We start from the raw sequence: 16072 nt of genomic DNA on the forward strand, positions 1-16072 counted from the left end.
AACTCGTTAGTTTTAGGTCCGTGATACAGTTTAATTAGTTGACATGTACGGCACTGTCTCACAGAAGGTCGTCTACCTAAACTCACGTGTTCATGATGTAAACTACACGTTTGAAGCTCTGACAAAACAGGATCTTGAGTCCACTCACGAGGCACCTTATCCCAAATCTTCTTTACAGCATTCGCAGCTACATTAACCAAAAATGCCTTTGGTAATGCATTTAACTCTTCTTCAGTAAAAGTGTATAGTTTCTTTTTGCATGCATAAAACTTTACGATCGCCTTTTCAACTGCATTACACTTAGTATCTGTTGGAAATGACATGATGTCTTTACTCTACAAATGTTTCTTTTACACTAAGGTTATTTCGACACTGCAGTTTACATACGTTGTTCACTTCCCGGCATGCACTGCGACACAACCAATCAAAGAACATGCATACATGTTGTAAAGACTGTTTACTTGTTTCTCTGCTATGCTCTTTCGGAAGAGTTTTAAATGATGGGCACCCCAATTCATGCATGTCGATAATTTCACATGATGATGGTAGAAAATCACGCAACCATTCTTTCTTTTCACAACCCTTTAAAAGAACAAGATCTGCTCTTGACAAATGTGCATTCATCATTAAAGGTAGAAAACGATAAGGTATTCCTTTTTCTTCCCACTTCAAACCTAAATTGTTTTCAATCCACTGAGTCTGCTTTTGATATTCATCTGTTTGCAAACAGTAAGGGAACGGTGGACTAAATACTAAACTAACAAGTTTTGGTGCCCACAATACACTGCAATCTAACACAGCCACCTCTTTAAACACAAATTTGTTTCCGTTTACTTTAAAGCCTTGCACATCAACTATTAATGTTTTCGTCATGTTTGCACTCCACACTCTATCACTGTTTCTCGAAGACTAAAGCTTTTAGTCAACGAACGGGTTTAAACATGCACAATGACGTCATCACTGCAGCACGTGCTTACTCTAGCTTTCCCGATGCGTGATTAAACTTGTTCGAATTTACCGCCACCACATTTCAACTAAAGAGTGCAGCATCGAGGTAAGCGATGTAAGATGGCGGTAGCTAAAGATGGTAGCACTGTTCTCTCTGGATTAAAGATGGCTGCTTGTCATAAAGATTTTTTCAAATTATCCACCACCACATACAGTGCAGCACTGAGGTTTGCGATGCAAGATGATGGGTGACAGCTTGTCAAATAGATTTTTTCAAAGGTAAGTAGCTAAAGAGGGCAGCACTAAGGTTAGCAATGCAAGATGGTGGATGACAGCTGTGACGTAAAAAAATTACCTGCAAGATAGCACCACGATGCTCTTTTCATTAAGGATGGCAGCTTTTCAAATAGAATTTTTCAAATTAACCGCCTCAAAGTCAAGTAGCTAAAGAGGGCAGCACTGTTCTCTCTGGATTAAAGATGGCTGCTTGTCGGAAAGAATTTTTCAAATTATCCGCCACCACAAAGAGGGCAGCACGGTGCTCTCTTGATTAAAGATGGTGGATGACAGCTGAAGAGCACATAGAATTTGTTTCCAAACAAGAGTACGTGGAATTTACCACCACCACATAGAGTGCAGCACTGTTCTCTGTAGATTAAAGATGACGTATGACAGCTGACGAAATTACCCGCATGATGGCAGCACGGTGCTCTGTTGATTAATGATGGCAGATGACACCTGTCAAAAAAAGCACATGGGTTTGTTTCCAAACAAGTGCACGTGGAATTTTCCCCCACCACATTTTCAAACTAAAGAGGGCAGCACTATGCTCTGTTGATTAAATATAGCGGATGGTAGCTGTCAAGAAAGCACGTGAGTTTGTTTCCAAACAAGAGCACGTGAAATTTTTCAATTTGCCGCCAACACATTTCAAAGGTATCTAGCTAAAGATGGCAGCACAGTGCTCTCTTGATTAAAGATGGCGGATGATAGCTAACAGAACTTTTCAGATTGCCCGCTACTACGTGCTTAAGGTAGTAGCCATAAAGAGGGCAGCACGGTGTTCTGTGGATTAAAGATGGTGGATGACAGCTGACGAAATTGCCCGCATGATTGCAGCACGGTGCTCTGTTGATTAAAGATGGCGGATGACAGCTGTCCAAAAAGCACATGGCTTTGTTTCCAAACAAGAGCACGTGGAATTTGCCGCTACCACATTTCAAAGGTATCTAGCTAAAGATGGCAGCACGGTGCTCTGTTGATTAAAGATGGCGGATGACGGCTGTCAAAAAAGCGCGTGAGTTTGTTTCCAAACAAGAGCATGTAGAATTTGCCGCCACCACATAGAGGGCAGCACGGTGCTCTCTTGATTAAAGATGGCTGCTGTCATGTGGAATTGCCTGCCACCACAGGTATCTAGCTAAAGAGGGCAGCACGGTGCTCTCTAGATTAAAGATGGCTGCTGTCAAAAAGCATTTTTCAAATTATCCGCCACCACATTTCAAAGGTAAGTAGCTAAAGAGGGCAGCACGGTGATTAAAGATGGCGGATGACAGCTGTCAAAAAACACGTGGCTTTGTGTCAAGATGGCAGCACTGCGGATGACAGGTGACGTATTTGCGTCTACTGTGGTAAAGAGGGCAGCACAGTGCTCTGTGGTTTAAAGATGGCGGATGACAGCATTCAAAAAAGCACGTGGCTGTCAAAAAGCACGTGGCTTTGTTTACCACACGCTAGTTAGGTTAAGTTGGTACCACTAAGGTTTAGGCCCATCAAGATGGCAGTACTGAGGTTAGCGATGCGTTGTTGTCTGTCAAAAAGCACGTGGCTGTCAAAAAGCACGTGGCTTTGTTTACCTCGCGTAAGTTAGGTTAAGTTGGTACTACTGAGGTTTAGGCCCGTCAAGATGTCAGTACTGAAGTTAGCGATGCGTTGTTGTCTGTCAAAAAGCACGTGGCTGTCAAAAAACACGTGGCTTTGTTTACCTCACGCTAGTTAGGTTAAGTTGGCACTACTGAGGTTTAGGCCCGTCAAGATGGCAGCAGCGATGTTAGCGATGCATTGTTGTCGATGACAGCTGTCAAAAAGCACGTGGCTTTGTTTACAAATTCAAATCTCCCGCCAAAATTCAAATCTCCCGCCAAAAATTCAAATTTCCCGCCAGAATTCAAATTTCCCGCGGGAGGAGGCCGCCGAACCATCCAATTATACTACTTCTGTGAACATGTTTCTTACCACGCAGAGCAAACTCTTGTGATAATTACATAACTTGCTGCACTAGGTTTTTAGTTGAACAATACGTACGACCCTGCATTTGTTTTCGGTGACTGGATCACTATTTTTTTATTTCAACCGTCGGTCTTACAGACTTGAACACTAGTAATTTATATTGGCCAACTGTAAATTTTACAACAGTCGGAGAATGAACCCTTCTGTTTAGAATAGAAAGCATGTCACGCTACTTCCTTTCTAAAATTTCTTGGGAGTTACCTGACATACCCACGATATTCCCGAGATATATATCACGAATATAATGTCCGAAAACGTATGCCTGAAATAATACTTAGATGTAACCTAATGAAACAGTAAAAATACATAGATAGCTGTACATATGTCCGTCGATGAAAGTAGACCTGCTTGAGGTGTTAGGAATAACAGTTATAGGTTAGGCTTATGGTAGCAAATAAATAAAAAATATATATAGTTTTGCTTATCTTATATATTAACACAGCACGCATACAGTTTAAAATATAATTTCCTCATCCATTGTCTAGAGGCTTTTATCATTGGATTTGGTCCACCCTAAGTTGTATTGCCGTTTTTACCTCGGCGTTTGTATCATGCAGCTATTTCTAATGGCATCCTACTGTGGAAAGATAGCAGTTCAAGAGGAAATTGAATATCCTAAGCAGAGTACATTCATAGAAACTCGTCACAAGGAAACTGGTATTATCTTGTTTTTAGCTGTATGGGGTAGAGGGTCGGGACCCTAAATGTATTCATATATTGTCTGTTGTTAACTTACCTGGTTCTTAAAATAATTTTAGTCACTATTTACGACGGGCAGAGCGCTACCGTAAAACATATCTCTGACCTGATTAATGTTAATAGATAATGCATGTGCAGTTGTACTTCTTGACGAAAATCACTACCACTATTAATGATCATAGGGGTGGAAGTACAGTTATAGCCTGTGAAAACAATAATCACCACCTCTACTACTATTGATGTTAATATTGGATTAGCGCACACAAGCTACAAGGCAAAATATACGATTATTATTTTCACGAAAATCTCTGACCTGACTATAACCGGTGAATGAACGACAAGCAGGGGTACAATACACTACCCCTATTAATATAATAGAGGATTGATGTACATTTGTACTTCCTCTTAAAACAATAATAACTACTATTAATGATAATAGAGGATTGATGTACATTTGTACTTCCTCTTATAACAATAATCACCACCTCTACTGCTATTGATGTTAACAGTGGATTAGCGCACATACGCTAAAAGCCAAAAGTACGATTATTAACGTTACTACTGCAGAAAAATTTCACTACTTAAGACAGGTAAGGCAGTAATGTGAAATAAAGTACGTCTGACCTGTCCACAAACGGTGTATGAACGACAAGCATGGGATACCATACACTACCGCCATTAATGCTAATAGAGGGTGGATGTACAGTTGCACTTCCTCATAAAAAAGTAATCACCACTACCATTACTATTGATGTTAATAGTGGATTAGCGCACACAAGCTACAAGCCAAAAATATACTGAACGGTTCCCATCCAAAATATAAATATGCCAGGCTAAGTCGGTGTAATTTAGTGTGAATCAGAAGCAAATTCGGGGGTAAAATGGATTTATTTAACTAAGCAGATGATAAAATGCTGCATACTACACGAAAAAGAAGTAATAAAATAAGTAAACTTGACTCAAAGTGTCAAAGCATGTGCCGAGTACATACAAAATTAATTACAACGTTACTCAGACCAAATGCCGCACAAATGAAGACATAATTAAATCTTTGCATGATCTACATCTTTCATTAGAACGATGCCGCTAAGTTAATATGCCGGTATCCCCGAAGGGGTGCAATTTACGCAAGTGTCTGATAAGATGGTACTCAACAAAAGAAAATCAAACCACTATTTACATATTTACACAAACAGGTTAATTAAACACAAGGTATATCCAAGGTTCCTAATCTTATAAACTACACCGCTTCAACTGACAAACCGTTCTGTCGCAAGTGGACACTGACTTCCCTTAAAATTAGCTCCGAGTTAAATACAAATGCAAATAATTTTAATAACGTTGACACAAAGACATGGACAACGACAATAGTACAAAACACATGACAAATAAAATAAACACACAATAAAAATCACTGGATACCTGAAATAAGTGTACAGGAGGAATACACTTCTTCATAATTGATTCCCCGATAACGGCTGTCCCAGTTAGGTCTTGGCTTGATGGCTTTCATTAGAACTGTACGTCAGACTGTAAACAGACCGAATGAGTTTCAAGGGCATTTACTTTCATTCTCATTACAAGGGAAACTCTACTGCTCTATCTGCCTCGCGACATACAAAACATTTTCTGGCGTAACAGAAACACCAGGCCTCGATATCACAACTGAATGTCCACGCAATTCTCTATGAAAGAAGACGTCACTCATGCCTTCTTTACTCGCGACAAGGGAGTTCGAATCTCAACTGTATCACTGAATATCCAGGAGTATTCAAGCCCGTCTCTTAATAAACAGCTGTCACTCATATTTTCACAGGCCTCTATTCCTGTTTCAATACCCTCATTACATTCTAGGCGATTACACTTTTACTGCACTCCTGTCTTCTCCGCTCAAATCTTACTTCTTAACGATGCCTTACACTTCCCCGGCGGCCGGAATACGCGCTCTTGCTTTGAATATTCTTATCTGTCACAACATTAATGGCGAACAGACTCGGTAATGAAGAAGCTACCTCCTGATTTTACATCTGAAACACACATGTCGGAATACCCTAAAATAAAGACAGACAAAACACACTCCTATCTACACCTAATCACATCCATTTTTCCCAATACTAAACTAACACAGAAAAATAAGGGCACTAGCATTCATTCGCCCTGGATAACCAAATACATAACCTAGAATAAAGCATTGCTCAGCTCTAACGAGCTAACATAAAGTCTACATAGGATGAACCTAAGCTGACTCCTTCCGTCTAGGAACATGCTTATAATATTGTCATTTCACTTAGCTTTGTCAACCTCGGCTTCCACACCAATCACATGACTGCTGCATCTGTAGATTTACGCTGCTATCATAACACACTGAATTAACACTGAATATTCCTTGTAGATAACACTCCTAGAATGAATAGTTAATAAGTTTTCACTTACTCTACGTACTCGCGTACTTAACATATGCAAATATTACTCAATGCATACAATTAAACCAATAGAATATTGAGCTTCGTTCAGAGTTAATGTTTAACGGAATAGATTCCGTACCAGCAATAATCATATCGAGCGCACACGCTACTCCCGCGATCACGATACGCGACCGGGTAAATGTTTGCATATAACAACTGTTAAATCAGTTCTCAAGAGTCATATAGGATTTTGTATTTACCGTCTTTTACCTCCTCTCTAATTTTCAGCATACACTGTGCCTCGCGCACGTGGCATTACTGTATTTCGTCACACGGGCATAGGTAACTGCCACTGTTCACTCCCGGATTTATCAGTCTTAATTCGCACCCGGATTGTACCTATTAACACAGTTCACTGTTCACTACTTTCCTTTCTCCAAGTTATATTAGTAATAGCGTTCCTGTTGAAATGAATACATCAGTCCCGAGTGACACGGACACAGCTACCCGTGGCTTCATAGATTCACTGGGTTTATGGCTTGAGGTCAAAGCGCACGACCGAAATATGAAGAGATATTTGTCTGTAAATTCAACTACAACTCAGTAGCCATATCAAAACCGTGGAGCATAGGTTACAAAACAGATTTCTCCTGTAAGATATTAGTAGGTCAGCACTGTGATGGATCAAGTTGTCTTGGGGTTCACCATGGACGTGAACCATGCCTTCTAGTTCGCAATTGGCTGCGCATCATTCGGTACTGCGAAACTCGCTGCAGACTCGTTCACACTTTCAAATTACTCACAATTTCAAAGCTTGCTACTGACTGTTCTCTAACTCCAGAATGAAACCGTTGACTAACCGCCTCTCACACAAAGCTTTACAATGTAACGAACCCACAGTGTTGCTCGATATTAAAAAGTATGATATGTCTCAGTACGATTATTATGTTTACTACTCCAGATAAAAATTAACTTCTTACGACAGGCAGGACGATACTGTTAAACAAAGTATATATATCTCTGACCTGTTTGTAAACGGTGAATGAACGACAAGCAGGAGATACTATACACTCTCGCTGTTAATGTTAATAGAGGATGGATGAACAGTTGTTCTTCCTGTAAGTATAAATCCCTTAGTCTAGACGGGGAATCGAACTCAGAGGAGCATAGGTGCGGGAATCAAACCTACATCAGGCTGTGAACTAGTGGCTGTAGCCTTACGTTAGGTACTATCCTGGCATTTCCCTAGAAGCCTCGACGGCAAATGTAGGAATCGAACTCTACCCACTACGCAGTTAACTCCCTAAGGATGAGCGAACCCACTTCCTGCCCTCATACTGCGTTTCGTAGCAGAGCCGGGAATCGAACGTGGGCCTCCAAGGCTGACCTGGAAATCGAACTCCCGGGTACGATCAATCCCTTAGATGCAGGTTAAAAAATTCTAACCTGACTGAGAACTCCCCTACACTACATGGCCGGTGCATTAATTTTATAATTCACTTCTGCTGTACGTTCGAGAATGCTACGTGGTGAACAAGTGGGCGCTGTCTCCTCAGATAAGTTAAACCCTTTTTCCTGTTGTAGACCGCAAGCACACGCACAAGACCACCTCAAAGCAGAGATAACATTTATCATTTCAAATCATGAATAAATCCTTTTTTTATTTATATATGTAAGTACGAAAAATGTGAACGAAGTGAGTGCACATAATTAAAACATGTACATAAAAACCGTGGGTATGTGTGTGCATCTTCACCACGTTAGAAGATGGTGTTGCGTAGAGCAATGCCTGTGCTATTTCGTGTGCTTTGTAATGTGTGTATATAGGAGCAAATACATCTCTTTAACGCAATACGATATAGAAAAACCTTAGAATAATTTTTATTGCACACGACTGTGGTTGTTGTAATTACCTGGCGGTCGCAAGCAGTGTGAGTAAAATGCATTTCTATTGTGTAGGCAACACAGGAGAGGTATACAAAGAAAAATCAGTGAGGGAGTTAAGCTTCTGTGATTGAGATTTTCTAATTCGAGCTCAGTGGCTATGTGATTGTGTACGTCCCTCAAACCTCCCCAGCATTTGCATAGTAACATCGCTAATCATTTTACCAAGGAGACGGAACAATATTGTTATAGTGCTGTGTCATACAGTAATACTTTAAGGTTGGTATTTTTACTATTGCCTAGTTCGCGGTAGCCGGGTTCAATCCCTAGCCACACAGCCCTCCTCTCAATTATAACAGCGTTGTGATGTACATCCATCCTCTATTATCATTAATAGTGGTAGTGATAATTGTTTTAAGAGAAACCTTTGTTTCCATTAATAGCGGTAGTGTAGAGTAATCCCTGCTTGGGTTCTTTCGCCGTTTATAGAGGGGTGAGAGGTATTTTTTTCACAGTAGCGCCCTGCCTGTCGTATTTTTGGCTCGTGGCTTGTGTACGCTAATCCTCTATCATCATTATTATTATTATTAGTAGTAGTAGTAGTAGTGTTTAGTGTTTTAAGAGGAAGAACAACTGTACATCCAACCCCTATCATTATTAATAGTAATGATTATTGTTTTAAGAGGAAGAACAACTGTACATCCAACCACTATCATTATTAATAGTAATGATTATTGTTTTAAGAGGAAGAACAACTGTACATCCAACCACTATCATTATTAATAGTAATGATTATTGTTTTAAGAGGAAGAACAACTGTACATCCAACCCCTATCATTATTAATAGTAATGATTATTGTTTTAAGAGGAAGAACAACTGTACATCCAACCCCTATCATTATTAATAGTAATGATTATTGTTTTAAGAGGAAGAACAACTGTACATCCAACCCCTATCATTATTAATAGTAATGATTATTGTTTTAAGAGGAAGAACAACTGTACATCCAACCCCTATCATTATTAATAGTAATGATTATTGTTTTAAGAGAAAGAACAACTGTACATCCAACCCCTATCATTATTAATAGTAATGATTATTGTTTTAAGAGGAAGAACAACTGTACATCCAACCCCTATCATTATTAATAGTAATGATTATTGTTTTAAGAGGAAGAACAACTGTACATCCAACCCCTATCATTATTAATAGTAATGATTATTGTTTTAAGAGGAAGAACAACTGTACATCCAACCCCTATCATTATTAATAGTAATGATTATTGTTTTAAGAGGAAGAACAACTGTACATCCAACCCCTATCATTATTAATAGTCATGATTATTGTTTTAAGAGGAAGTGCAACTGTACATCCAATCCCTATTAACATTAATAGGGTTAGTGTATTGTATCCCCTGCTTGTCGTTCATCTGCCGTTTATAGTCAGGTCAGGGTTTTTTGTGGAAATAATAATTGTATTTCTTGGCTTGTGGTTAGTGTGCACCAATCCTCTACTAACATAAATAGAAGTGGTGGTAGTGGTTATTGTTTCAAGAGGAAGTACAACTGTACATACATCCTCTATTAACATTAATCAGGTCAGAGATATTTTCTTACGGTATCGCCCTGCCCGTCGTAAGTATTGACTAAAAGGGTAAAATCATTTTACGAACGAGGTAAGTTAACAGCAGACAAAATATGAATATATTTCCGGTCCCCCTCCCCTCCCATATGCAACACAGCTAAAATACCAGTTCGAAGCAGTTTTCTTGTAACGAGAAATCCGTCGCCGTCTACGCTATTTCAGCGTAACAGAGTAAGTATATGCCATTCTGTGGTGTCATGATTAATTTTTTAAAAATCCTACACAGCTAAAAACAAGATTGAGCCAGTTTTCTTGTGACGAGAAGGCCAAACGGAGTACGTATATACCATTCTGTGTGTGTGTCATGATTAAATTTTAAAAATTTCTCTCCACAGCAAGAGGACGCTGTTCACAGTTATTTTGTTCGTCGGAATGAGACGTAAATCCTTTGTGCTAACCTCATAACGCTATTCGATATTTTTTTTGCTATTTGCTTTACGTCGCACCGACACAGATATGTCTTATTACGACGACGGGGTAGGGAAGACCTAGGAATTGGAAGGAAGCGGCCGTGGCCTTACTTAAGGTACAGCCCCGGCATTTACCTGGAGTGAAAATGGGAAACCACGGAAAACCATCTTCAGGGCTGCCGACTGTGGGGTTCGAACCCACTATCTCCGGATTACTGGATACTGGCCGCACTTAAGCGACTGCAGCTATCGAGCTCGGGGCTATTCGATAGAAGAAGGCGTATGTGTCACTACTCTCTCCCTTATAACATGTCCTTTTTCACATGTAAGTATCTCAGGTAATCAAAACTATTGCGCCCTCCTTATGACATATATTTATAATGAAGGTAATTATTTTTGTCTTCAGAAAGCGATGGGGAATATACATTGAATAATGAAATTTTTACTGTAAGATAACAACAGCGTATATATGTTCAAACCACAAAAACGCTGCTCTTGGTAAAGGGGCACAGCACAATGCCTTTTTCCCGTCCTCTGTAACGGGATTGTTAACAACAAGCTTCATCTTGTTCAGGAGGGGAGGTCACGCGTCGGATACAGACATAAAGCCTTAGAGACGGTGTAGTTAGGCTTAATCCTAAAAAATAGTAGAAGGGAGGGCATCTGTCCGTAAATTGTAAGGAGGAGGAGGAGGGATTGAGCTGATTTTCGTGATGTCACGCTCTCGGGTACAGATCGTTCCATTTTCGCATCAGTCAAATAAGATTGCATTCGGAAGGGGCATTTCGCAAGATGGCGTCGGGAAGGTCATCTCGTTATAAAACTATACGCTGTAATGTTAGACCCTTCCAAGAAGGCGTCGGGAAGGGTCATGACGATAAGAGAAGCTAGCTTTAAGGCCCCTCTAAGAAGGTGACGGGGAGGGTATGTCGAAAAGAACAGCTAGCTAAAAACTAGGTTCTTCTGAATTTGGGCAGGAGCATGACGAGAAGAGCAGCTAGCCTTAAAACTAGAGTCCTTAAGCCCGCTCTAAGACAGTAACATGTCGAGAAGTGCAGGATGCCTTAAACTAGGGTCCTGACGCCCCTCAAAGTTGGTGTCGAGAAGGGAACCTGTCCTTAAAACTAGAGTAATCTGAGGTTAGTCCCTTCTAAGATGGTGTCGGGAAGGGGCTTGTCGTCAAGGGCAGCTAGCTTTAAAACTATAATCATCCGAGGTTAGGCCACTCTAAGGTGGTGTCGGGGAGGGCATGTCGAGAAGGGCTGCTAGCCTTAAAACTAGAGTGTTCTGAAATTAGGCCCCTCTATGTTAGTGGTGTATCTAGAAGGGCAGCTAGCCTAAAAAGATAATCCTCTAAGGTGGTGTCGGGAAGGGCATGCCGAGAGGGGCATTTAGCCTTAAAACTTAAGTCCTGAGGCCTCTCTAAGATGGCGGAAGTTCGAGAAGGGCAGCTATCCTTACAATTATAATTTCTAAGGTTAGGCCCCTCTAAGGTAGTGGCATGTCGAGAAAGGAAGCTAGGCTTAAAAGCAGAGTACTCTGAGGTTAGGTCCTTCTAGGATAGTATCGCGAAGGGCCATTTCGAGAAGTGCAACTAGCCTTTAAACTAGGATCCTCTGAGGTTAGCCCCTCTAATGTGGTGTCGCTCATGGATAAGTCCCATCAGGATGACAGCAGTAAGGTTAGGTTTCGTTTCACAACATTCCGGGCCAGCACGTGGCTAAGTCCCGTTAGGTTGACAACAGTGAGGTTAGAGTCACACACTTGTCAAGAAAACACGTGGCTATGTGATGTCAAGATAACTGCTGTGAGGTTACGGTTAATTCAAAATTCCGCCCCAAGAGGAAGTGCACGAGTTTAAGACCTGTCAAGATGGCAGCAGTGAGGTTAGCGACGATCACTTGTCGAAAAGTGAAATTAGGGTATGTCAAGAGCACGTGGCCGCTCACGTAGTCATGAGGTCAATGACCTTTAGGCGGGTTCAATGGTCTCGGGTGCTGACAGCAGAAAAAATACTTACGAGTTGGTTTAGAACAAACATTGATATACTACTGTTACACAAACTATGGGCATTTAACCAATGTGGACATTTTTAAACTATAACGGTACAAACCTTAAACCACCCAAAATACATTTCTGAGCAAGTACATTTAAACACGAAATCCTTCACACAATATTCGAAGACAGCAATTCATTACTAAGAAGAAATAGTCATGTTAAAAATGTATAATTAATCTACTGTTAAACAATCACGATCAGTATATTACTTTCTCCACGGATGGTTCGAAACATACATCTCCAATAGGAGTAGACGCAGGATTTTACTCCTCAAATCTGGCAGTTGAAAAAACGAAATACTTTCTACCACACCTAGCTTCTTCAGTCAATCAATCAATCAATCAATCAATCAATCAATCAATCAATCAATCAATCAATCAATCAATCAATCAATCAATCAATCAATCAATCAATCAATCAATCAATCAATCAATCAATCAATCAATCAATCAATCAATCAATCAATCAATCAATCAATCAATCAATCAATCAATCAATCAATCAATCGATCAATCAATCAATCAATCAATCATTCAATAAAACAATCAATTAATCAATCAATCAATACTGATCTGCATTTAGGGCAGTCGCCCAGGTGGCACATTCCCTATCTGTTGTTTTCCTAGCCTTTTCCTAAATGATTTCAAAGAAATTGGAAATTTATTGAACATCTCCCTTGGTAAGTTATTCCAATCCCTAACTCCCCTTCCTATAAATGAATATTTGCCCCAGATTGTCCTCTTGAATTCCAACTTTATCTTCATACTGTGATCTTTCCTACATTTATAAACGCCATTCAAAGTTATTCGTCTACTAATGACATTCCACGCCATCTCTCCGCTGACAGGTCGGAACATACCACTTGGTCGAGCAGCTCTTCTTCTTTCTCTCACTTCTTCCCAACCCAAACATTGCAACATTTTTGTAACGCTACTTTTTTGTCGGAAATCACCCAGAACAAATCGAGCTGCTTTTCCTTGAATTTTTTTCCAGTTCTTGCATCAGGTAATCCTGGTGAGGGTCCCATTCACTGGAACCATACTCTAGTTGGGATCTTACCAGAGACGTATATGCACTCTCCTTTACATCCTTACTACAAACCCTAAACACCCTCGTAACCATGTGCAGAGATCTGTACCCTTTATTTACAATTACATTTATGTGGTTACCCCAATGAAGATCTTTCCTTATATTAACACCTAGATACTTACAATGATCCCCAATAGGAACTTTCACCCCATCAACGCAGTAATTAAAACTGAGAGGACTTTTCCTATTTGTGAAAATCACAACCTGACTTTTAACCCCGTTTATCAACATACCATTGCCTGCTGTGCATCTCACAACATTTTCGAGATCACGTTGCAGTTGCTCACAATCTTGTAACTTATTTATCACTCTATAGAGAATAACATCATCCGCAAAAAGCCTTACCTCCGATTCCACTCCTTTACTCGTATCATTTATATATGTAAGAAAACATAAAGGTCCGATAATACTGCCTTGAGGAATTCCCCTCTTAATTATTACAACGTCAGATAAAGCTTCACCTACTCTAATTCTCTGTGAGATCTATTTTATAGAAATATAGCAACCCATTCAGTCACTCTTTTGTCTAGTCCAATTGCACTCATTTTTTCCAGTAGTCTCCCATGATCCACCCTATCAAATGCTTTAGACAGGTCAATCGCGATACAGTCCATTTGACCTCCAGAATCCAAGATATCTGCTATATCTTGCTGGAATCCTACAAGTTGAGCTTCAGTGGAATAACCTTTCCTAAAACCGAATTGCCTTCTATCGAACCAGTTATTAATTTAACAAACATGTCTAATATAATCAGAAAGAATGCCTTCCCAAAGCTTACATACAATGCAAGTCAAACTTACCGGCCTGTAATTTTCAGCTTTATGTCTATCACCCTTTCCTTTATACACAGGGGCTACTATAGCAACTCTCCATTCATCTGGTGTAGCTCCTCCGACCAAACGATAATCAAATAAGTACTTCAGATATGGTACTATATCCCAACCTATTGTCTTTAGTATATCCCCAGGAATCTGATCAATTCCAGCCGCTTTTCTAGTTTTCAACTTTTGTATCTTATTGTAAATGTCATTGTTATCATATGTAAATTTTATTACTTCATTGGCCTTTGTCTCCTCCTCTATCTCGACATTATCCTTGTAACCAACAATCTTTCCATACTGCTGACTGAATACTTCGGCCTTTTGAAGATCCCCACATACACACTCCTCTTGTTCATTAATTATTCCTGGAGTGTCCTTCTTGGAACCTATTTCTGAATTAAAATACCTATACATACCCTTCCATTTTTCACTAAAATTCGTATGAATGCTAATTATGCTTGCCATCATGTTATCCTTAGCTGCCTTCTTTAATATATTCAATTTTCTAGTAAGTTCCTTCAATTTCTCCTTACTTCCACAGCCATTTCTAACTCTATTTCTTTCCAGTCTGCACCTCCTTCTTAGTCTCTTTATTTCTCTATTATAATAAGGTGGGCCTTTACCACTCCTTACCACCTTTAATGGTACAAACCTGTTTTTGCATTCCTCAACAATTTCTTTAAACCCATCCCAGAGTCTGTTTACATTTTTGTTTACCGTTTTCCACCGATCATACTTACTTTTTAGAAACTGCCTCATGCCTGCTTTATCAGCCATATGGTACTGCCTAATAGTCCTACTTTTAAGACCTTCCTTTCTATCACATTTATTTTTAACTACCACAAGAACAGCTTCATGATCACTAATACCATTTATTACTTCAGTTTCCCTTTAGAGCTCATCTGGTTTTATCAGCACGACATCCAGGATATTTTTCCCTCTGGTTGGTTCCATCACTTTATGAATCAGCTGTCCTTCCCATATTAACTTATTTGCCATTTGTTGGTCATGCTTCCTGTCTTTCGCATTTCCTTCCCAATTGCCATCTGGCGAATTCAGATCTCCCGCTACAATCACATTTCTTTCCATGTCGTTTCCCACGTAGCTGACTATCCGATCAAATAATTCCGAATCCGCGTCAGTGCTACCCTTTCCCGATCTGTACACTCCAAATATATCAAGTTTCCCATTATCTTTAGAAATGAGCCTTACACCTAGAATTTCATGTTTCTCATCTTTAACATTTTCGTAGCTTACAAATTCTTCTTTCACCAGAATGAACTCTCCCCCTCCCGCCCTTCCTATCCTATCTCTACGATACACACTCCAGTGCCGTGAGAAAATTTCTGCATCCATTATATCATTTCTCAGCCATGATTCAACTCCTATTACAATACCTGGTAAATATATATCTATTAAATTACTTAATTCTATTCCTTTCCTTACAATACTTCTACAGTTCAACACTCACAATTTTTATGTCATCCCTTCTTGATTTCCAGTTCCCTGTTCCCTTATCACCGCTCCCTAGGCCATCCCGTTTCCCTGAATGTAACTCTCTATTACCCTTCCAAACAAATTTCCTAACTTAAACGTACCACTGCGGTTTAAATGAAGGCCATCTGAGCGCAGATCCCTATCTCCTACCCACCCATTAGGATCTAGAAATTTCACTCCCAGTTTCCCACTTACCCACTCTATAGTCTCATTTAAATCGCCAATCACCCTCCAGTCAGTATCCCTTCTACACAGTATTCCACTAATAATAATCTCCGCCTTCTTAAACTTCACCCGTGCTGCATTTACCAGATCCCACACATCTCC

At 39.9% G+C, this 16072-nt stretch overlaps 1 protein-coding gene across 1 annotated transcript in view; it reads left to right on the forward strand.

Annotated features, from left to right (window-relative positions):
- LOC136863901 (dynein beta chain, ciliary-like) overlaps positions 1 to 16072 on the forward strand; it is a 5220903-nt gene that overhangs the window by 3661354 nt on the left and 1543477 nt on the right. The window lies entirely within an intron of this gene.

The sequence above is a fragment of the Anabrus simplex genome, chromosome 2 (assembly GCF_040414725.1).
Source record: "Anabrus simplex isolate iqAnaSimp1 chromosome 2, ASM4041472v1, whole genome shotgun sequence".
Lineage (NCBI taxonomy): Eukaryota > Metazoa > Arthropoda > Insecta > Orthoptera > Tettigoniidae > Anabrus > Anabrus simplex.